The sequence below is a fragment of the Anopheles maculipalpis genome, chromosome 2RL (genome assembly GCF_943734695.1).
Source record: "Anopheles maculipalpis chromosome 2RL, idAnoMacuDA_375_x, whole genome shotgun sequence".
Lineage (NCBI taxonomy): Eukaryota > Metazoa > Arthropoda > Insecta > Diptera > Culicidae > Anopheles > Anopheles maculipalpis.
In genome coordinates, this window is record NC_064871.1 from 79096547 (window position 1) to 79119625 (window position 23079).

General features: G+C 41.3%; 1 protein-coding gene and 1 non-coding gene across 2 annotated transcripts in view; one reads left to right on the forward strand and one right to left on the reverse strand.

The window, feature by feature from the left end:
• LOC126567888 (venom dipeptidyl peptidase 4) overlaps window positions 1-23079 on the reverse strand; it is a 532783-nt gene that overhangs the window by 320367 nt on the left and 189337 nt on the right. The gene's annotated exons all lie outside the window — the stretch shown is intronic.
• Window positions 6473-6544, forward strand: Trnap-cgg (transfer RNA proline (anticodon CGG)). The gene has a single exon. It is a non-coding gene; the product is annotated as a tRNA-Pro (tRNA).

A 23079-nucleotide genomic window follows, 5' to 3' on the forward strand; every position in this document is an offset into this window, starting at 1 on the left:
AGCGGCTGTAAAACTATAATGTCCCAAAGATTTATCCCATATGGGAAATGACAATTGCCTGGCCGTTGATGAGCTCGTTACTCGGAGCAATTTCATCAAGAACTGGTATTTTTATTGGTATTTTACAATTTTATTACCCTTTTCACGTTTCAAATGTCATTTTACTGAGACACACGGTTACAAAAACAGAATTAAAAGTTGTTAAAATATGTACAAGGGTTTATGGTGACTTAGTTACAGGACTATATTGTTGAATCCATGAATCAAGGCTTGCAGAAGTTCGGCAAGAAATTTTCAAAACATGTTTGTGTCAAATCATCATTCAATATCACTTGTAGCCTTCACTTTATAATTATGAAATACAATTAATTCGACAATACGGCACTGGAACGTCATATTCAATTGTAAATAAATAGAAAATATAATTAATTCAATGAAAGAAATTGTAACGACTGCAGTAGATTGTTCCACTTGAAAATGGTTCACATCTCTATAAAATGCTGTTTTGAGACAGCCAAGAACTGATGCGAGGTAATGCTTAAAAATTAAAATTGTATCAAGAATGTCCTGGGACGTCCTGGATGTCCTGGAAGACATTCACACGTATCTTAGGAGTTGGACTTAACCTTGTTAAAATAACTTACTTATCATTCGACAGTTAGACAAAAATTTTAAGGAACAATAAGATTACATTGATTGAATCATATTAATACAATGAATGTCAAAGAAAGTACAAAATCCTTTCGTTTATCCTAAGAAGAGAGTCCGGTTGTAGTCCGAGTTTCGGGCATGCTGTCGGAATCGTTCGAATCTCACCGGGGTCTGAGGCAAGGATCTGACGGACTCTCCTGTTTGTTAAACTTCGCTTCGGAGGGTGCCTTGCGCAGCGCGGACTTCGATATTTGGGGCACGATTTTCACTCGATCTCTCCTGATCCTCTCCGATCGGATACTGGTTTCGCGGGTGATATCCACATAATCGGACAGACATCTGGACCATGTTGCGAGGCGTACACTTCTCTGACCCTGATAGAGCCCGACTCGGAAGCAGAATATCAGTTGAATGTGACGATCTTGAGGTGGTGGACGAGTTCTGCTACCATGGTACGATCGTAACTTCGGACAACAACGTAAGCAGCGAAATCCGAAGGCGCATTGTTTAGGGGAATCGTGCCTACTACGGACTCCACAAACTCCAGCGATCCAGAAGACTCCAACAACACACGAAATGTACGATTTACTGACGGAGGACGCCAATGCACTTGCCATTTTCCTGACGGTAGTCAAAGCCGGAAGGATACGTTGGCTGGGGCACGTGATGAGGATACCGGACTCATGCCCCACCAAGAAGGTGCTCGTCAGCGACTCGTTCGGCACGAGACGTAGAGGAGCTCAACGAGCTTGTTGGCTGGATCAAATGGAGTCAAACCTGTCGGAGATCGGATTCAGCCGTGGATGGAGGTCTGCAGCTCAAGGCAGAGTTTCCTGGAAACTGATGGGAGATCTGGCCATGTTTAGGCGACGTGCTCAACCCTGAACAGGCCAAGAAGAAGAAGAATATTGTAGAGCGGCTGCAATACTCGTCGGCTTTGCTCTTCGCAATCGAACAGGATGGCAAAAACTCTCTGAGCTAGTAGTTTACTCTTGTTTGAGTGTTGTACTTTTTGGCCAACACAAGGTTGGCCAGCTTATGTGTTATAAATCTAAGATACAATTTATTAACAAAACAACAATTTAACATCCGCAACCAATGTCTATAGATTTATGGACATTTAGATGGCTGAATTCTAGGATTATGATTTTACAACAAGCTATTCAAGGTACAGAAATGGATTGCAACAACAGATTATACGATGACTTTTACTCTGTATCAAGTCCTTGCTGCGAAAGAAACCACAGTATGTTGTTCTTGAACTTAAACTGGGTTATAGTTACTAGCTTAGAGTCATGAGCTCTACGTGCTTCTAGCTATATTTCTGTTTGTGTTTTGATGCAAGAATTGATTTTAATGCCCTTCTCTAAATACTTTGCTTCATCTCACATACACTCGGCAGACCTTCAAAACGGTTGACAAACTTAAACCGTAGTCACACGTCTCACCAGCCAGCACAAAGACGCCACCAATGGAAGCAATTTCATCTCAGTCTGTCGCGTACCGATATCCAGGGGCCCGTAATGGTTTGTACCACCAACCAACGGACACGGAATGTGAGCAATTCTGACATATCACGAGCCTCACGAACCGGCCCAGCCATTCGTGGATTGTCAGCTACGTTGGTGAGATGTTTTAGAACAATTATTTATTATTTATTTCAATTACACTTCCTGTGCTACTGAAACACAACGTCATCACGGGGCCACGTTGGTGACGATGACAAGCTGTCCATGTAGACACACACGGAGCGGACTTTCCAGTGTGGGGTAGGGTGTCATTACATCGCGGGATGGCAGAGCTTGATCGTTGTTTAATTGAATTTATTAGGTCGTTCGAGCTGATGATAGTTTCCGCCTTAGTTTCGACCTGGCAGAGGGAAAGGAATTAAGTTTTAATTATTTGTACGCCTTTTAAGGGCCGACTTAAACGAAGCAAAACCTAGCAAAGAGTGTATGTGTGTGAGTGTGAGGCTCCATTCAAACGAGGGCCGCTACTCCGTACAAAATGTCCTTCATGGTGGTGACCGAGTGCTTGTATTATGTTGTCTCGTTAGCACCGGGTGGATGGCTGTGTGCCCCGTGCTCAGCATCATCTGGACGATTGCTTCAAATAGCACAAGCAGTGGTTGCGATTTCCAATCTACCCTTTTGGGACAGTGCAAAAGGACTGCCGAGTTTTTGGGAGAAAAATTATTAGCCCAAAAGCAAACCAAATTACAACAACTTTCCCTAATCAGGGTTTAATTGTTGGCAATATTCCGAAATGTTCCGCCGCGCCAAACGAAACGTACCCACCGCTGGAAAGGAGAAACATTCAAATGGAAACACAATCGGGTGGAAAATGGGTTTTGCTCACTCGGTTTGGTATTTCACAACATTTCGAAAAACTTGCTACTCGAACGACACATGCAAATTTTATGGGGCAGGTCAGGTCGGAAACCGTTCTCGGGTGGGTGTGTACGTACGGTTTGGGGCTCGTCCCAAACCGATACCGAGAAGTTCGTTAAACTTTGCGTGAAATAGAAAACTTGTTCAAACAGTTTTGTTTTGGTTGGATTGAAGAAAAGAGCAAAACAAGAGTAAAACATCTTTACGAAAATGTCAAAACTTTGAGACACACAAACAAATGTCTGGCTGGTCCGTAGAAGAGACGGAGTGCGGAAGACGATATGTGAAAACATTTCTGCCTACTCATGGTACAGCGCACGCGGGAGAAGGAAAAATCGTACCCGAAAAACAACCCTCCACCGATACTCGATTTGTCTTATTTCAGCTGTTTGTAAGCCAGCGAAAAGAATGCATCACCCTGAAAAAGGTGCGTTGTCATAGTGTTGTGACAGAACATGAATGTCAAAATGGCAAATAAAATCTCACGTTTTGGTGTGTGTCGATTGATGAAATGGAAAATCTGACTCCTGATGGGAAAAACGTTAGCATAAAAATACATCACATGGAGGCATATTATGTTTTACTTCACAGCTCTCGCTCTCTCTCTCTCCCTCTGTGGTCCCCTCGCTGGGGATTTTTTTTCCTGCCGTGTCATCGCCCACATTACCCTAGTTACATTCCCAGGTGGAGATTTACCTTTTTTGTTGACGAAATGTTTCGAACTGCGAAAAATTAGACCTAATATGTTGCCTTGTGTGCCGCGTTCTGTGTGGCATAAAATGCGGAACAATTTGTCGCTTTGGCGCACAACGCGTACTGGTGGGATTTAAGCGGATTGGTGAATTGTTGTCCTTTTTGCTGTTTTTATTTCACCGCGGGATGTCATGCGAGTTGTTTGATTAATGATGAAAGGTAATCTCTCACCGGTGCAGCATGGGAGGCAGATTTTTTTGCGTTTGATTTGTTACAACCATGTCACATATTTTAATTTTGTTTGTCATGTACTGGGCGTGGAATACGTTATGCACCATCATATAAATTGTAAAACAATATCTGGACATATTTCGATGATGTATTGGATGATGAAATGAGTTCTCACTCTCACATGATTACTATGTAGGGCGTTATAAAACTCATAAACTGGTTTCTCGAATAGAAGTTCACATTTGATTTCAAATCCCATCCAATCCCTTACCTCCTTAGTGAGAGCTGACTCTCCTATTACGTGGTATAGATGGCCATAAGATGGCCAATGTGAACAAGAAAAATGAGGGTTATTCGCTCATCATACCGTGTATTTCATTTTTAGTGAGTATTCAAGAAGAATCTTGCACTGTAGTGGACCTACTACTGTTGGCTGAAACCTGAACAATAGATTTAATAAATTTAGCTTAACACATTTATCATCTCTTCCTGAGCATTTGTACACCATTAGTTTTAAATTATCAGCAGAAAATTCCAGCAAGATGTCCCTTAAGCTGAAGATCAATTCTTTTAGCTTGGTCAATCATTTCAAATGAAGCATTTTTAAAAGGATCGGTGCTTTTACAATATCAACCGAAACATCAACAGCAACATTAGCATGACAAATCAATGACTAGCAAAGTAGTAAATCTATGAGCTCGCCTGTCTCCTATTGAACTTGGCGCTAGAGAGGGCCATCCGTGACTCGGAGGTGGAGACTTCGGGAACCGCCTTCTACAAGTCAACCCAGATCCTGGCATACGCTGATGATGCAGATATCATTGGTCTGCGGCTCTCCCATGTAGCAGAGGCCTACCAATGTGAGAAAATTTCGGGTTGCAGATTAACGAGGCAAAGACCAAATTGATGGTGGCACCATCAGCGGCCTTACTAAAAAATCTGGAACTACGTGGGGATGATATACAAAAAGGTGATCGCAAATTTGAAGTCGTCCAAAGTGTCACCTATCTCGGGTCCAAAGTCAGCACCGGCAACAGCATAAAGACGGAGTTGTGTGCTAGGATGCTGGTGATGAGCCGGCCATTCTACAGCCTGAGGAATCATCTCACCTCAAAAAACCTGTCGCGACGGTCGAAGCTGGGACTGTATCGTACCTTTATAATCCCAGACACTCACATACGCCTCTGAGACATGGTGGTTCCGTCCAAAACAGGCGAAGCCCTCTTAGCCGCGTTTGAGAGGTAGATGCTCAAAAGGATCTCTGACCCCGTATGTGTGGAAGAACGAGCTGTACGAACTGTATGACGATCTCACCGTCGTGCAGCGAGTTAGGCTCGCCAGGCTCCGATGGGCTGGCCATGTTATACGCATGGCAACGGACGACTCAGCTCAGAAAGTCCTTTCTGGCCCAGATTGAGGTGGGGGGATGGCTTGGCGATCAACCGCCATCAAGGCCGGGATAACGGATTCATGTCAATCTTCCTGTCATTCTTTGTCTACTATTTGTATCTGTCAGGACAGATCAACAGACTTAGTTTACACGCAAGACCAGATCCGTTTGTGGTGGCTTCAGTAGATATAACACAACCAAAGTTAACATTTTTCTGGATACTATTTGATGGACTGTGCTTAATATCATGCAAAAATAATTGATAATGAACTTAAATTAAATAAAAAAACCATTAACAAAATCTTTCAACTAGGAAATGGCTTTTTACTCTCTTTTAAAAATGTTGTTTATAACGAGCATCACAATTGGTGGTAACAAGACGATGTAGAGCCATCATACTAAAATAAATATATGAAATAAAATAAAAATCAAATCTCCCAACCTTACCAAGCTCGGGACAAGGCAAAGAATAAGGAGGAAATGCCGTACTAATTATGTTCATTGTTTTCAATCATGGACAAATGGTTTTGACAGCACCAAAATTATAAAATTTAAAAAAAACCTTCTAACTTATTCAGTTTGCTGACACTCAGTCAAGGGAGCATGTAGGGTAATTATTTCATCGTCAGGTAACGCGGACCCTTACAAAATAACTCCTCTATCGCTAGAAAATGCTTTAGTTGAAACCTATTATAGGCTATTATCTAATTATGCAAAGCTCAGAACATAACAAAATAAATACAATAAAATCTGTTCATGTTCATCTGAAATCTATACGAAATACTATTAGAAATATAACCAAATCAAGTTTCTCTTTCTATAGCTGTCAATCGAACAATCAAACATGAACACTCTTTACACCGCGAGTCAACAAAGCCACGAGACAAACACTGTCCACTGTCTGGACATGTTAAGAAAAGCAACAAAGCAACCCGTGGTTATCTTATCAAATCATGTTTTGATTCGCCATCATGCGTCTATCAATGTAACATTGAGGTCATTGCTATTAAGCAGTGGAAGAAAGAAAACGAGATAGAAAGCATGAGATGCACTTATTGACAGGTGCATTGAGCGTTACGTTTGGCAAACTGTGTAACCGGCACCACCCCTTACAACTGGCTCGTTGGTCTAGGGGTATGATTCTCGCTTCGGGTGCGAGAGGTCCCGGGTTCAATTCCCGGACGAGCCCACGGAGAAGAAGTGTAGGAGAAACATCTTTTTTTGTGTTTCCCCCCCAACACCTTGATAATTTTTTCACCACATCAAAAAGCATCCAAACCTACCAACGCCTGGTTTTGCAATCAACCGCGTGGGCGCACCAATATTTATTGCACAAAACATCAAAGGACAACCTCAAAAAACAAATCCGCCAAACAAGAGTTGTCATCAATTTTTGTCCCGCTCTTTCGCTGTGTGGTTTCGCTACGACAAGGAGGGGGGGGGGGGGGGGGGGGGGTAGCATAAGCTGGAGCTGGAAAGAACAAACGATTGCCAGATGATTTGATTCCTGCCATGTGCTACCATACACATCCCTAGAGGGCTGTACGCGTGCAATGAAGAGCGAAGGCTCGTCCGTCAGATTATCGAGCAGAGAAGGACCGGGCGGTTGAAAAGCACGCCTCTTCCTTGGGGAATTTTATGTGTCTTCCAATCAAATAGCGAAAAAAAACACACACACACACACACACACGCACTCCATCTGATGAAAGGAATTGTGGTGTACTGTCTTTGCCTGCCTCTTCTCGGTTTTCATCATCCACGCACAGCCTCCCCTTTCTCAGGGGGATTCTTTACGGTCCGCTGGAACCGTGGTGGCATCGTTATCGGTCCGCGCTTCGCGCGTCATCGATAAGACACAAACCGTCAGATTGATGGGTTCTCCCTATTTCGTGGTTTCGAGGCTAGAACGGGCCGGCCGATTATTTTTATTTTTTGTATGTTTGTGACCATACTGTGGTAGATAGTGTAAAAGCAAAAACCCGTCATCAAAGTCTACGTTTTCATACTCGTCTTTGATAACGAAACTTAAAGGTAAATAATAAAAAAGAAAAAAACAGACAAGAGGGAAGGCATAATACAGTAGAAAATAAAGTGGAGAATAGGAGAAGAAAACAAGCCGCGCCACAAAAGCAGTGCCGTGCTGTTTCGATAATAAAAGTAATTTTATTACACCTTTTGCATTCGCGCAATTTACAAACTCACCCTCTGAAAAGTGGAATAGCTGAAAGTGAGAATTATTGTAAAACATTTTATTGCCCATTGGGTGTCAGGAGCATGGAAAAAAAAATTAAGTGGAAAAACTCGCACACAAGGTAAGAAGGCCAGCATTAAAACGTTTTCGAAAGATTTCATCTTTTTGTACTATTTCCATCGCTCGATTCTTTTCTTCCTTGTTCTACTCGGTAGAGTAAGGAACGGCCAATTCGGACGGCTTCCCAGCATCCTGTACAGTTTGACAGTTAATGATGGATATAAAACTTTTCTTTTCTCCACCGTCCAACAAAGTGTTTCTTTGCCACTCATTGAAGAAACTTTGCTGCAAGCGCATTGTGTAATTCGAACGAAAATAGTGATCTCCACAAAACCAGAAGACCCGCAGCAAATGAGCCTCCGGCAGAAGTAGCACAAAAGGATTCCGCAGCAAAGAAATAGGAAGATTCGTTCCCTTTTCCCGGCTCTGCAAGCGGACAGATTGTAGTTTTGGGAACATTTTTATTGATTCAGCATTTATGATGGCTGTGTAGCCTCGTACCTCGCCACTGTTGCAGCAGCAGTTTTATGACCGTTTGTGATTTGTAGCGTTTTTGTACAAAAATTTCCCATCCATACAATGTTGGTGTTTGGTACCGAATAGCGAATTACAGTTTTCTGCACTGCCTAACGACATTTTCCGTAGTGAAACATCGTTTGTGTCGTTTCCTCCATTCATTGAGAGAAGCTATTGAACGGTTTTGTTACACCTTTTGCATTGCCGGGTATGATTTATGATACCCGCTGGTTTTGGGTTGTTCCGTGTTCTTACTGAAATGTCCGGTGATAATATCCAGAATCCAGGTTTTGTGTTCCGGCTGGATTGAACTCTGCAACATCTGGTTTTCTTATTGAGAGTCATTTTGTTCTCTTACTTGTAGTAAATACCAATTATCACATCCTCTTTCTCAAAGACAAAATAGCTGTACTCTTCAAAATTTCCTTAATCAACTTTGTCTTAGTAAATATTGGCTCAACTTTAAACTATATTTTGTCTATTTTCTATACAACCGGCTGACAAATCAAGTGCTTTGCTAAGAAGCCTAGGCTCTACTAGAAGAATCTTCTATTTTTCGATACTTCTGATTACCAATTCTTCGTAGTCTGGCTAATATTACTTATCTCACGCTATCAAGGTCCTTACACACAACTCTTTCTTGTAGAGTTCACCACTCTTGAGTGTCATGAAATTTTTGCATCAGAATTCGAGTCGAGTCGAGCAAAAACTTCTTCCCAGCTGCATTTGAATTGTATTTATGGGTTCTAGACACTCCACGAGAGTTTCAAATGCGTCAAGATTTGGTTTGATTGGGAGTCTGTAAGTCGTAGGTTTAATGCACCAATTATCAAGACAGCTGTGGCAAAAGCGAGAAACGAATTCCAGTTGCTTTCCGTTCAAACGCGTCTTTGAAGCTCCAGAGACGAGTCTCTTTTAGAAGTCTCCATAAGTTTAGACAAACAAACAAACAAACAAACAATCTCATCCTTAACAGCTTTTAGGTCTTTAAGTTCCATTTAGCAGGGTTCATATCACCATTATGTTGTATCCTCGAGCGCAAAAACTGTGCTAGGAATCTTGAGGTGCTCCTTGACCACACGTTCATGATCAGCTTGAACACATTACCGCTAAGGATATTCAGCTCTCGGGACTGTTCAAACAGCTTGCGAGTGACATTAAGGACTCGGTCTCGGATAAGATACTGTATTGTTCCCTAGTTCGATCTGTGGCACGACTGGAATCGATGCGGCGCAGATTCTCGAGGCTTGCTCTGCGTTCCTGGGAAGCTCAGCCAAATTACGACGGACGTTGTGCATTACTTGGCCTCGATACGCTGATGCCACGGAACTGTAATACGCATTTCGTCGCAGGGACACTTTACCATTGGACCGACTCACCGGCACTGCTTGCAGGACTAAATCGATACGCTTCGACGCGACCGCTCCGAGCGAGAATGTTACTTGATGTAGAGGATCGCCGTACTCGTTCTGGTTCCTCTGATCCGATACTTGTTATGTGCCATGAGTTCAACGTTATATGTGATCGTTTCGAACTTGAAATGTCGCGTTCTGCGTTATTAAATTCGTGCTTTGCGTCCTACTGCTTGTAATCTGTGACTAAAATGAAATAGAATGCTTCAAGGGGGCCATTAGCAGTCCGTTGAATTGAATAAACTGAAGATAATAACTGATGTTTAATGGGGACCTTTCTATCAAATGGTTTCGATACCGTCCTGTAAATAGTTTAAATAGTTGGATAGTCAAATCCTCACTACGGGGGGAAAGGTCTGGATGGGATTTGAACCCCGGTCCTGCCGTTTGACGACCGGCGGCGCTGTCGCCTACACAACCGTCCGCCCTAACATAATCTTGTAATAACAGCTACCAAAATCATTTTCCTATTGGAAAATTTACCATTTGACATCTTTATCCAAACATTGATTAATACCACAAGAACCTTCCTTTTCCCTGTCTCAGAAAAAAGAGATTTTAAGCAATCCAAGGTGACCTGAAGACTAATAAGGATGTAAATATAAATAATCAAAATCATAAAGCGAACCTCAGAAAGTTTTTCATTCAATGCAACGAACTAGAAATACAAATTAAACAAACAAAGTTCAAAGAATTTTCCATGAATACTAAAAGTTTCACAAAGCAGCTAAATTTCGCAGGCACAATGATTTACTGTATTCCCTTAATCTAAATAATCTACATTCAACCATGAACGCTACCTTTACTTTTCTTTCCCCCTTATTTCTTGTAAGGTTTTTATCAAATCTTTATGCTTATGATTGAGCACTGCAGTTCACGTCAACCGATTTCATGTTCAGTGCGAGAAAAGTACTAAATAGAAGACGAAAAAAAAAGGTAAACTCCCTCACCCATTCGGGCCTTCAAATCAGATTAGCAGCGAAACTTAACTTTCGCCCATAATCACCTCAACGCATGATTAAACTTGCAGCCCTTCGAGCGATACCAGTAACAATTCCCACTTCTTGGAACTTGTTAGAGGGCTCAGGGATGAATGTGTTGCTCTCTCTCTCTCTCTCTTTCTCTCTCTCTCTCTCTCTCTCTCTCTGTGTGAGTGTGTGGTCCTGCTTCATTGAATTATACGCCAATTCCGTGCTGTTCATATCAATGCGTGTAACAGGACGGTGGCGAGTCAGCTTACCCACATTCTGCCAATCATCGGTATCGAACAAAAGGCCCTCCGGTGGGTCAAACCCGTCTACGTACCGACGTTGCGCCACCCGATTGCTCCACCAGACACTAGAGCCCACAACCCAGCAGTGTGACCGCGTGCTGGAAAACCGGGAACGACGGGGCAAACCTTGATGCTCGATTATTATTAACCTTTTTCTTCCCTACCTGGTACGGTTGTTCCTGTCGTTTTTTCGGTTTGAGACACCTTCCGGGTGTACTACGTTTGTTCGTTCGTTAGATCAGAACACCGCCAGAATCGGGCAACGGGCGATTGTGCCAGGGCGCCATATGGCGCAGTAGAAATTCACCACAAACCCTCTGAACCATCCCCTAATTTCCTCACAACCTCCACAAAAGAGTGCGACTCTAGGGACTCCAATAGGTCCTGTTATACGTGATGTTCGAGGGTTGAGTTTTGTGGTGGTGAATTTTTTTTTTGGTTCCTGTTTTTTTTTTTTTTTTTTTTTTTTTTTTTGTACAAACCAATGGAACACGAAATTGGTACAAATTGAGCTCGCGTCCACTCGTTGCTTTTTTCCCTGCACCGCTCCAAAAAACACCCACTCCACTGCTGTGCCTAACAAAGGGACAATCCTCGGGCTAAACCAGGCATCGAACCAGGCAACAAATTAGCCTCCGGTTCCGGGGCTTCGTTAACGGTCGTCCAGCGGGGAGTTTGTTAGAATTCGTTATCCTACGATCCGCACCATGGACAGCTTATCGCGCACTCGCGGTCTGGGGTTTGTCGGGATGTAAAAAAAATCCTTTTCCCACAGGGACCAACCAACGAATTTGGGACATTTCTGTGTGTGTGCAATCGAAGGTGATAAATAATTTCCTAACAAGCCACTCGCTCGCTTTGCCCTCACTTGCCCTCGACTGGGTAAGCAACCGTTTCAGTGACATTAATGAAGTCGTTACTGTAGCAAAGTTAGCCCTGTGGAATCACCAACGAATAGTGGTCCTATAGCTTTAAAGTTACTCCCTCCCGAGCTGTTTGACAATCAGCGAATGCGGTTCAATTCGTTCAATTCCCTTGCCTCCTTAAACAACATACCAAGAACCTGATTAAGACGCCACTAGCATTCTTTGTCGGAATAAAAGAAAAATAAATCTAACCCTTTTTCTGACGATCAACAATTCAGTTATTCAATCACGCCGTAGCGATTCCGTTTGGTGCGTATTGAGCAAACCTTAACTTCCCCCACCAAAGAAGAAAATTGCTTCCAGGGGAAGCCTGCTATGCAGTTCCTTCCTTCGATCACCCTCCCCCGGAAGGAGGGAAAACAAAAAACCCCAAACCACTCGCACAAGGACAACCGGAAACGCTATCCGGTGCCAAATTTTGTATGCGAAAAATTCAATACCGGAAGCAACTTCATAAAGCAAACGAACGCCGCCAGTTTCAGCGCGTTGAAAATGCTTCCTGAGCTGGATGATGTAAAAGAAAAAGGTTCGCATTGTCGTTAGCCCGCGTGCTGCATAAATTACACTTCCGGTTCCGATGTCTTCATGTCGTCATTGTGTGCTGCTGCCCACAAAGAAAGAAACGACTTTTCCCCATTGGCATGTCCAAAACTGAACCGATTTGTCGATTAGAATGTGGCTGTGTTTTTTTGAATTTTTTGGCGGGGATTTTTCCGCAAGAATATTCACTCACTTTGGCGTGTTTGATTGTGTGTCGTTCCTTTTTTTTCCCGGGACGCAAAACCCATCACCATAACCATCATTGGGACGAAAAACGCAAAGTTCGCTTCCACCCGTTTGCAGCTTTTTTTTTTTTGGCTACAATGTGCCCGCTATTGTGCAGCGGAAGGATTTGGCCGTTTGCCCCGGTATGGATCGTTGAGGGTGTTTCCTTTCCGCTGACGGATTGAATCATCCGGCCACCGAATCTTCCCTTCCGTTCAGAGCTATTCTGCATAAAACCGTGAGGAAGTTAACAGGGCGAATAAAAGGGAGAAAATAGAGCTTAAAGTAAATAAAAAGCAAAGAAATCGGACGGGCAAAACTTCTTCTTAAAATACATCGAAAGAATGCTGCGTTTTTCGCATCGAAACACATCCCTACCCACAAGCTTCTCCCGGCATGCGTTTGTATCGATTTTCCAAGCCATTCAAAATGGGGGATTGTGGCGCGAGGCTGTGGAAGGAGGCACACGCTCATCAATTTTTATATTTATTGTGGCCGACCAAAACTGTGGCCGATGGTTTTGTGCCCTCGCTCATCGGCGCCCACGCACGAAGAGGGTTGGAAAACCTTCCACTCCAGCCTGATCCTTTGACTCTCTTTTAGGAGCTTCCAAAAGGAGAAAAAAGGGCAAGTAGTAAAAGGCAAAAGGGTTTCCGTTTTCCCATCGGTTTCCCGTAGTGCACGAGCGCAGGAACGGAAGTTTTTTCAAACATTTTCCACCACAAGTAAGGGGGCGGTGTTTGTACCCCAAACCAGTCCGGTCACCAAACTCCGGAAGAATTGGCGAAGCTTAGACAGGACCTGCTTTTCGTTACGGCGGTACCTAATAGGAGAGGCTAGGGGAAGAGCAAAGAGAAGTGATGTGAATCGTTAGTTTTTATTTTGTTTCCTTACTCCGCACAACTTTCGCTTCCGCTGTTTTATTTTACCAGCTCCATTTCGATTACTTCCTGGCTCATCTTCTCATCTCCCACGTAGTTTGGTTTCGTTTTTCAAACAGTCCACAAACACGCTCACACATAGAACGATCGCACAGGGTTGCGAACGGATAGAAGCGACCGACCGGTGTTAAGAAATGGGGAGCAGAAATAAGTAGCAAAAAAAGAAGATCGGGAATGGTTTACCATTTTCCGGACATTTTTCCTCTTTTTGGTTGTTGTTACTTTCTTAGCATATTCTGGGTTAGTTTCCACATCTACGATGACAGTTCGGTTAGAAGACATTCGTTGGATGAAAATGAGCAATAAAGTAGAAACATTGACTAAAGGGGAAGGAAATTTTGTTGAATACAAGAATAAATACTGTTTTTATTCATCCTTCTACTTGGATCAACGACCTTCTAAGGTCACACCGGCAAACTAATAGCTTATAATAGCTTACTAGGCTTTGTTGATACTACGTAGTTGGAGAGTCAGGAGGCCTCTACTACGGAGGACCAGCTCGGATGGGATTTAAACCTCATTCCTGCCGTTCGAAGGCATCATCGGACCGCCCCGATCGACACATAATTTCCAAACATAATGGTGTATTCGCTTAGTCAAACCACTATGAAAGTTACTTCACGCACTAATTTGGTTCAAATTCGAGAAGGAAAATCATTCCTCAAAAGAAACATTTGTACGACTTCTAATTACGCCACAGTTTCACCATTGATCGACTTTGCCTCGCGCTTAGGCCACGAATTTATTCAACCTTTCAATACGTCCAACCGAAAACTGTTTCAAATTAAAATGCTCCGTTTGGTTGACGCTCTGCGGCGGCCCTCACCACACTACCGTGGGAGAAGGAATTATTTAGAATTGGGATCTTGTTAGGAGCGCACGGGGAAAATGCGCCTGATTGAGCTTTAAGTGAAATTGCAAATTCCGTACCATCCGTTTCGCGTAATCCTTTGATGATGATCCTCTGGCCCTATTATTTTCCTCCTCCGCGTTGTGTCCTTTCCCCCTCTCGCAGGGTGTGGCAAGCAATTGCGTAACCACCACGGCCGTCATCATCATCACAAGCAGCAGTAGCAGCAGTCGTTTTGCGACCTCCCTCCGGGCTTATCAATTAGTTTCTTTCGCTTGAGTGAAGTTGGTGGATTGGAATTTCCCACCGACCGGTGTACCGAGGCCGCCATTTTTTTCCACAGGACGTTCAATATTTTGTCCACGGTTTGCAGATTAATTTTTAATGAGCTATTCCCCCCGGTTTTAGTAAGGCGGACGGATACACAAACGGAGCGCTCTGTGATGTTGCGAAGCGATCTGTCCTCACGTCTGGTTAATTTAGTGCTACTGTACGCTGCTGAATTCCTGGAGGTTCGCCCGCAACGAAGGAGTGGCAGTGAATCCCTCTATCCTCTGAAGACAGTTTCGCTGATTAATGGGAGCTAGTAAATAGATTCCTGTCGGGGGTTTTCGTCGTGCAAATTAAAATAGAATCATTTGTCCAGTCACGTTTCCTACGGAGACAGGGAAGGCGATGTGGTTTTGTAACAATTAACCGTAGGAGGATATTGTTTCGGTTTAGCCCGTGAAAGGGTTCAAGTTGCATACATTGATAGCAGTTATTCATTCAAAGGTTTTTTTTCTTAAAACGAATCTTTTGAGCCATCTAAACTTATTTTTGCAGGCCAATATTGACAAATTCGTAACAACAAGTCCCTACATTAGGTCCTTGGACTGGCAGTACTTTGATATTAGCTGCCACTTGCATGTTAAAACAAATTTCAGGACTCACATTTTGGCGTGATATGTAGCAAGTTACAGTTTCAACGTAATCTCAAAAAAAATATAGAAAACGACGAGCTCAACTAGCAATGGATCATTAAACTTTTAGGACAAAACTTGAAAGCTTTCCTGCAGTCATCATTGAGAGCAATTTTGCCTATGACATAGTGCTTCATACTGTATTACGGCAACGTTTTGAGCTGTAATTAATTACATCCACAATAGTTATATCTTTAAAGACACCTGAACATAGCAGAGACAGGCGTGGTTGATGCAAGTAGCAGAACAAGCCAGCAGCAGCAACACAGCAACAACATCAGTGACAATAATAGCGCAGAAGACGAAGTGTCTCCGACATCTCTGGATGAGGTTGTCGGTGCCATCAAGCAGCTTAAAAGCAAAAAACAAGGCACTGGTAGTGATGGACTGGCGGCCGAGCTCTTCAAGATGGGGCCGAAGAGGCTTACCTTCGAAATGCACAAGCTGATCACGAGAATCTGGAAACAGGAACAATTCCGGAGGAGTGGAAGCTAGGCATCATTCACGAACGAGAAAGTCAAATACCATAGATCGAAATGAGCTATGGAACATAATGAAGCGGCACAACTTTCCAGAAAAGATGATCCGGCTGTTAAAGGCCATCATGAACGGGGTGCAGTCCAGAGTGAGAATATCGAACATGTTGTTGAGGAAGAATTGGATACATAATCAATGTGACGAAGCCGAAATACCTGCTTGCCGGAGGCTCTGACCGTGATAGAACCCGTCTCGGAACAAGAGTATCAGTTGACGGCGAAGATCTCGATGTGGTAGAGGAGTTCTGCTACCTTGGTACGATCGTAACTTCGGAAAACAATGTAAGCAGCGAAATCCAAAGGAGTATCGTGACTCAGAATCAGAAGACTTTGAAACCGCATGAAATGTGAGAAATATCGCACACTGATTCGTCCGGTGGTCCTACATGGCGCAACGCTCTTGGCGTGTTTGAGCGTCGCCTCCTCCGGACCATCTTTGGTGGTGTGTTCGACCATGGATTGTGGAGGAGAAGGATGAACCACGAGCTTGCTGAGCTATACGGAGAACCGGACATCCTGACGGTAGCAAAGACCGGCAGGATACGATGGCTGGGGCACGTGATGAGGATACCGCAGACTCATGCCCCGCCAAGAACATATTCGTCAGCGACTCCCAGTTCGGCACGAGGCGTCGCACAGCGAGTTCGTTGGCTGGATCAGGTGAAGGGTGATCTGTCGGAGATCAGGTGCCTACACGGATGGGACTACGTCGTGACATGGTCATATAAAGTCATATATGCTAGCAACCATACGACCTTTACACACTTATCTCCTAGACAGATCCAGCCCTGCACTCTGCAGGTTCTGTGGTGTTGACATCACCGTTCGCCACATCCTTACCGATTGCCATGGATACGCTACTCCTACTCTCTCTCTCATACTTACTGATAATTGCAACAATACTTTAAACAGTCGAATGAGATGTTAAAGATCCAAAACCTCTTAAAAATAGGAATAAAAAATAAAAAAGAATGCTTCTTGTACTAGGCAGAAGACAAGGCCCAAAGCAACCAACTGTGCTGTCCATTATATCCAGTCTTGTTCTTAACCAAACGTGAACGGACCGGTTGGCAGCTTAAATTATTCATATTTAGTCAGGTAAAGCTTAAGGATTTACGTCATCACATATTTACTTATCGAATCCTGTGAAAATCTTCGATACGTTCCAATCTCCGGCTGCATGACGATACTCCATCAGCTCGCTGACGAGTACCTTTCGGGTGGGGCATGAGTCCGGCATCCTCATCATTTTAAAGAAATCTGCAAATCTTCATCATTCAAAACCGAAAATAAGAATATACTTAGCAAATATTATTTAATGTACACAATAAAATAACAAATCCTAGTTAATGAACAAGGGGAAATAATACAATAATGTGATGGAAGATTTGGAAAAATATCCCATTTTCCAAAAACATTGAACGAAGTTTTGTTGTTTGAAATGGCGTTTGTTTAACATGAAAATAATTGATAAATAAAGTAAATTTTTACTCATAAAAAATATATTACATTCTACAAGCACAACGAAACTAGTTTCTTTGGTTTCATTACATCAAAATCCAACATCTTCATGCATAACAACCTCCCCGAATAAAACAAAACAAACCCCAACGGGAGTGCGTTGTTCTTCCAAACATGACGACATCCTTTGCAGCACGCTGATTTTCGCTGCTTTTCTGCATGCAAAAACCCGTTTCAAAATTATGTAATCCGCTACGGGTTTGATTGTTGATTCCTCCTAACTTCCAACCATCCTTCCTTGCATCCATCTAAAAACCAAAAAAAAAAAAAAGGAATTCCAACAGCAAAGAAGAAAAAAGGGTAAACATATTCACAATGCCATCAACAAAAGCGCGAATACGGTCGCGATCTATCCTTTCCAGGAAAGGGGATGGAAGATTTTCACCTCTTACCATTTCTTGCTTTGTTTGCCCTGACTGGAATGTTTAATTCATGCAACTGGAGTCGTAGTTACTGCGTGCCTTTTTCGCTCCTCGTAAGCCTCTTTGTAGTTTCTGCATTGGAATAAATAATTCTCCGTTGTTTAACTAGTTGCACCGAATGGTGAAAAAAGTCGTAGGAAAAAGAGTTCACACACTAAATCTCTAATTGCAATGCATTATGTACGCGATAGGGTGTCCTCCCTTCGAGATTGTCCACTTTCTCCTTGTTGCCCGAGCGAGTTCTTCAGCATTTTCTATCCACTTTCTCGGATGGGCGGACACCGTGGCAAATATATCGTGATCCTGCTTCTTCGGCACACACCGTACACACGTGGTGAAAATCCACAGGAAACAATCGAATTGCATTCTGATGCAAATTCCCTTTCTTCGCGTGTATGTATGTATGTCGTTTGATTTGCTGCGCAAAACGGGGAAAAGGATAAGTTGGTTCTTTAATGGAAAGTAGAAAGAAAAAAACGAGAAGAAAAGACCTCTTTTCGTTCTCAAACCAGCGGGTCATTCACTTCGATTTCCTGGATTTCATAAATTTTGCATAACTTGTTGTTATGCAGTATGGAATCGTTTGTACAGCAAGGATTCCGGTTTCCCGTTTCGCACAGCACTTACCAATGAAATTCATGCTTAGTGGGTTGGGTTTAGGTTTCTTGAAGAGGGAAAAATTGTGGACACAGTTATGCTTATGAAGAAACTATTCTCTATTACATCACGAAAGTGTTCTTGATAATGTGATTGATTTTTTCTCATTTTTATTTAAATTTAGTTATCCTTTGTTATAAGTTCACGAAAAAACAAATGAACAAAAGAAACAAATATGCACAAATGAAGTGTCTGAAATAGATATACGAATTAAGAAAGAGTGACCAAACAAACAAACAGATCAAAAAGCAAAGCGCAAAAACTTCGATTGCAGAAATAACAAACAAACTACTTAAATTAAAACAAAAATAGGACCAGAATAGAAAAAAAAATTACGAATAATTTAACAAAGCAGAAATCGAAAAAAAAAGAAAACATAAATGATTTGATAGTTATGAAAAGTTTTACAACACATGAAAATGTATAGTATTTATACCAAAACAAAATAAATTTAAATAAAAATAGAACAAGAACGATGTTAGAAAAAATTAAAAATAATTAAGTAAAACCGAACTTACAAAAGAAATAGATAAATGGTATGATAATTATGAAAATTTATGTAAAATTTGAATGTGTGTAAAATTAATGCCTTTACTGAAGCCATTCAGGATTTTTTCAAGTTTTCCTTAAGATAAAACTGATAATTTCCTAGGAAAAAATATGCTTTATCGTCTTGTTCTTCTTGACTTTTCGACCACGCTTATTACACAACTTTATACCACGTGGTTGGATATTCAGTACTAATTATGGGCTCAAAGTAAAATGATATCAATGTTAAAAAAGACACTTTTAATTTACAGATTAATTTGAAAAAATATTTTTGAGTTCAAATCACAATAAATTGCCTTAAAATTAAAAATAGTAAATAAATTTACTTAAAAACTAAATTTACAAATAAATGAATAACATTGAAATACAAAATTCTAAAGCAACAAAATTGAAACAATACGGCACTGGACCGTAATAATCAAATGTAAATAAATAAATAAATTATTTTATTTATTTATTTACATTTGATTATTACGGTCCAGTGCCGTATTGTTTCAATTTTGTTGAAATAATAATAATTGAAATAATTGAAATCTACAAACTAAAAGGGAATCTCAGCCGAAAATCTCTTGAACGAATAATACAATAGAAAGCTGAAAAATATATTTTAAATACATTTACAGAATACATTTATAGTGACTTGCTTTTTACTTAAAATTTCCCAGAAATTATCGATATTGTAGAGTAACTTTTTTAACATTTATCCTGTGAAAACCCATGCCAAATTTGTAGACATTACGAACCAGTGCAACAAAGAGAAATGCTTTCTTCACTTATCGGACCCTTCGAAAAAAATGCTTTCTGAAAGGATGAGGAAAAAAATGATTAAAACTCACCAAACACAACTCAACATCGTGACACAATGGAAAAAAGTACATAAAAGAAATATGATAAAGAAACTCACACTCGAAACCCATTTGGATGTAGATTGGAAAGCAGAGAAGCACATCGGAGAAGCATCCGTTGTTAGGCGGCAGATGAGTTTAGGGTTGGGTTTGTGTGTTTGATTGTTTGATTGAAATTAAACTCCTCGATTTGACAAAACAGTGAGCAAGCTTCCCCCAAGAGAACATTACACAAAACAAGAACTTCAATGGTGTGCATCTTAAGAATTGCTTCCACCGTATCAAGGATGAGCGGATGATGCGTACAGGGAAAGGACAATGGCCTTTCTTGATTGTGTAACCCCTTTGGCTTAGACGTTTTTCAGCCCTTCGCTTCAGCGCGATACCTAACGGAGCGAACGTACCGGGCGCCGGTTTGTGATATCGCGGTTGTTTGCGCGGTTCCCGCGGTCGTCCGCGGAGGGACGTGTCGCGCCTGGTCACAACAGCGTTTTGCCGTTTTGCGTGTGTGTGTGTGTGAGTGCGTGTGCTTTCTTCGCGATCAATACTTTCCATGCGCGGGAAGCTCTCGGAAAGAAAAAAGGAACAAGAGAAAGGGGCTTTCAACCGATCAACCCCTTTCGATGGGAAGAACCAAATGCATTGTTATGCAATCCGGCTGAGCGGGAAGCATACCGGATAGTGGAAACGTGAAACCGAGGGCTTGTCTTGACCGAGTTTTGATGCGTGTATGAATGGCAGCAAGGTTTTGGTATTAATTCATTCAACAGGTTTTCTTCCTCAAGCAGTTTGTGCGACTCTGTTCTTTTTATTTATGATAGATCGTTTAAGGGATTGTTTATTTGCAGCAGGATTTTCAACTTCTTTAGGTTCTAATGGGGCTTTTTTCTTCGTTTCGTTAAAGCAGTAGCATTGTGTAATGCGACGGCTTGTTCTTGTTCGCTGTATAACTCCTAAAAACTGTCATTCCAATACTTTTTTTTCTTTATTCTCTCCTATGAGCTACAATAGCTCTTTTCTTCAAAAACACTCAAATTATTTAGTCAAAATGTATGAAATATGCTCAAAAATATTGTTACATGTTTTAATTTAATTTTTAATTTTGTCTTATGTTTTTACTTATTGATTTTTTTTTGGAAAGGTGTTTGATTTATTATTTTAGAGTTCGTTTTTAAAGCAATTGGGTTCGAACGATTATAACTGTATATAATGTTTGAAAAATTAATTTCAAAATGATAATGAGAGGTTATTAATTTTTCATTCCTTTTAAGAAAATTTGTTCTTGTTGTTTAGGCTTTTAAGGAGCAATTTTAGTGTTTTATATAATTATTTTTCTCTCTCTTGGTTAAACGAGATTTTTTTACGCATGTGTTTTAGTTGCAGCTGAAACATTCTTTGTTTCCTTTCTACATTATTGTATTCATATTTTTATGTTTTTCAAGATAATGATTTGAAAGATATTTAAGGTCTGTAGCTGTTTTAAATTTGTTTAGGGGATTTCTTGTTTGTTACGTGTTTTACGATTGTTTTAAAAGCCTTTTTATACTTCTTTCTTATTTAATTGAGTTTTATTTGCTTTGATTTGTTGATTTCTTTGTGACTTTGTTTGCGTTATAATTTTTCTTTGTACCTTGAAATTTGGTATGGAAACATTGTTGAAAAATGGAGTTACATATTCGTTTGTAAATTATTACTCTCATGTATGGCTGTTTAATGTTTATTGTTATAAATAACAACGCAACCGAGTAGCTTGGTACGTATTCGCGCTTTAGCTAATCTTATCTGCCTGAAATTTTCACACCAAAAGAAACGCCCTCTTTTCGTCGGACTTTTCTCATTTGGCATACAACCTCAAACTATTCAAAAGTAAGCAAAAAACCCGTCACTTTAAACAACCGGTCACATCAGGAAACGTTAACAAAACCATTAAATCAAACAGATAAACACACACACTCACTCTCCATTAGAAGAAAAAAGTACATCAAACTCACGCATTGACCAGCAAAGGCTTGTACCTCCGACGTGGTGAGAATGGTGAGAAAATGCACACGGAATGCAGTTATGAAATGGGAGGGAAACAAGCGAGCTACCGCGGATACATCGCGGCTGTTCGCGATGCTTTTATGCATCGTGCGGCAGCTGGCCGAACCCGCGAGGCTTAGAATAGTTTTTTTGGGAGTTTTTTTTTTGTAAATCTTATATAAAAGAGACCGTTCCGTTGGTGGGTACAGTTGGGTGAGAATCGTGCAGGAAGGGCCAAGATTGGCAGCTGTTAACGACGGGGTGGTTATCATCACTTCCAGGACGACCAGTTTCGACAGGACGCTGTGTTGATTAAATATGCGTTTCCCTATTCGTTAATAACGATCGGTCAAGGAAAGCTGGTTGTTGTTTATTGTGTCAAGGGAATAATATTTCAAATCAGCTCGTAAAAAGGAATGCCTGTTCTCACGGGTTGTGAGATTGATTTTTGTAACGGTCGGTTTTGCTTAACGTTGGTACAAAGACACACTGAGTATGTGTTGTTGTTTTGTGTTAACAACATTTATTCTATTGTACCATTTTAAACTAAATCTTGCATAAAAATGTAAATCATCATCTCAAATTTGCTTCAAACAACGTTTTTTTTTACAAATTGCATCAGTGTAGTTTTTTTTTTGTTCTGCCCTGCTTTGTTCTAACTAACCTTTTGTACTAAACAGATCAATATCGGCGAACGTAATTAGTTATTATGCCAACAAAACTACCCTACTTGCATTGTTTGCGTCCAAAACCAGAGGTGAAGCGTTTATCGCCGCTTAGAGCTAATGTTACATTCGCAGCAAATATTTGCCCCCATTTGCCGGTCCGATCGCAACCCTTCGCTCCGATTGCTATCGATTGACGGTGTTGAAGTTAAAAGTTCACGTAAGCGATCATTATACGGTGCAAAACAACAAATGCAGCACGCTTCATACAAAATACTCACACAAAAAAAATATGTTATCGACGAGCAAGCATTCCATTCCTCTACTTTACATTGGCCGCGTGCAGTGAGAATAAATACCGATCTGTAAAAATGTATTTGCTTGCTGCCGATTAGCCTATTGCACTTAGTGTGTCGGACGTGCAGTTTTCGATGGTTTCATCGCGATAGAATGTAGCTCCATCTCGATATGAAACTATTTTCAGAGCACCTGTGCCAGACACCGTGTCTCCCGTATCGTTAAATTGGTCATTAATGAGCAAAGTCACTAGCAAAAAAAAAAAAACAGATAAAACAGAGCAAGTGCATTCAGTATTTGAGTTTTAAAGGTAA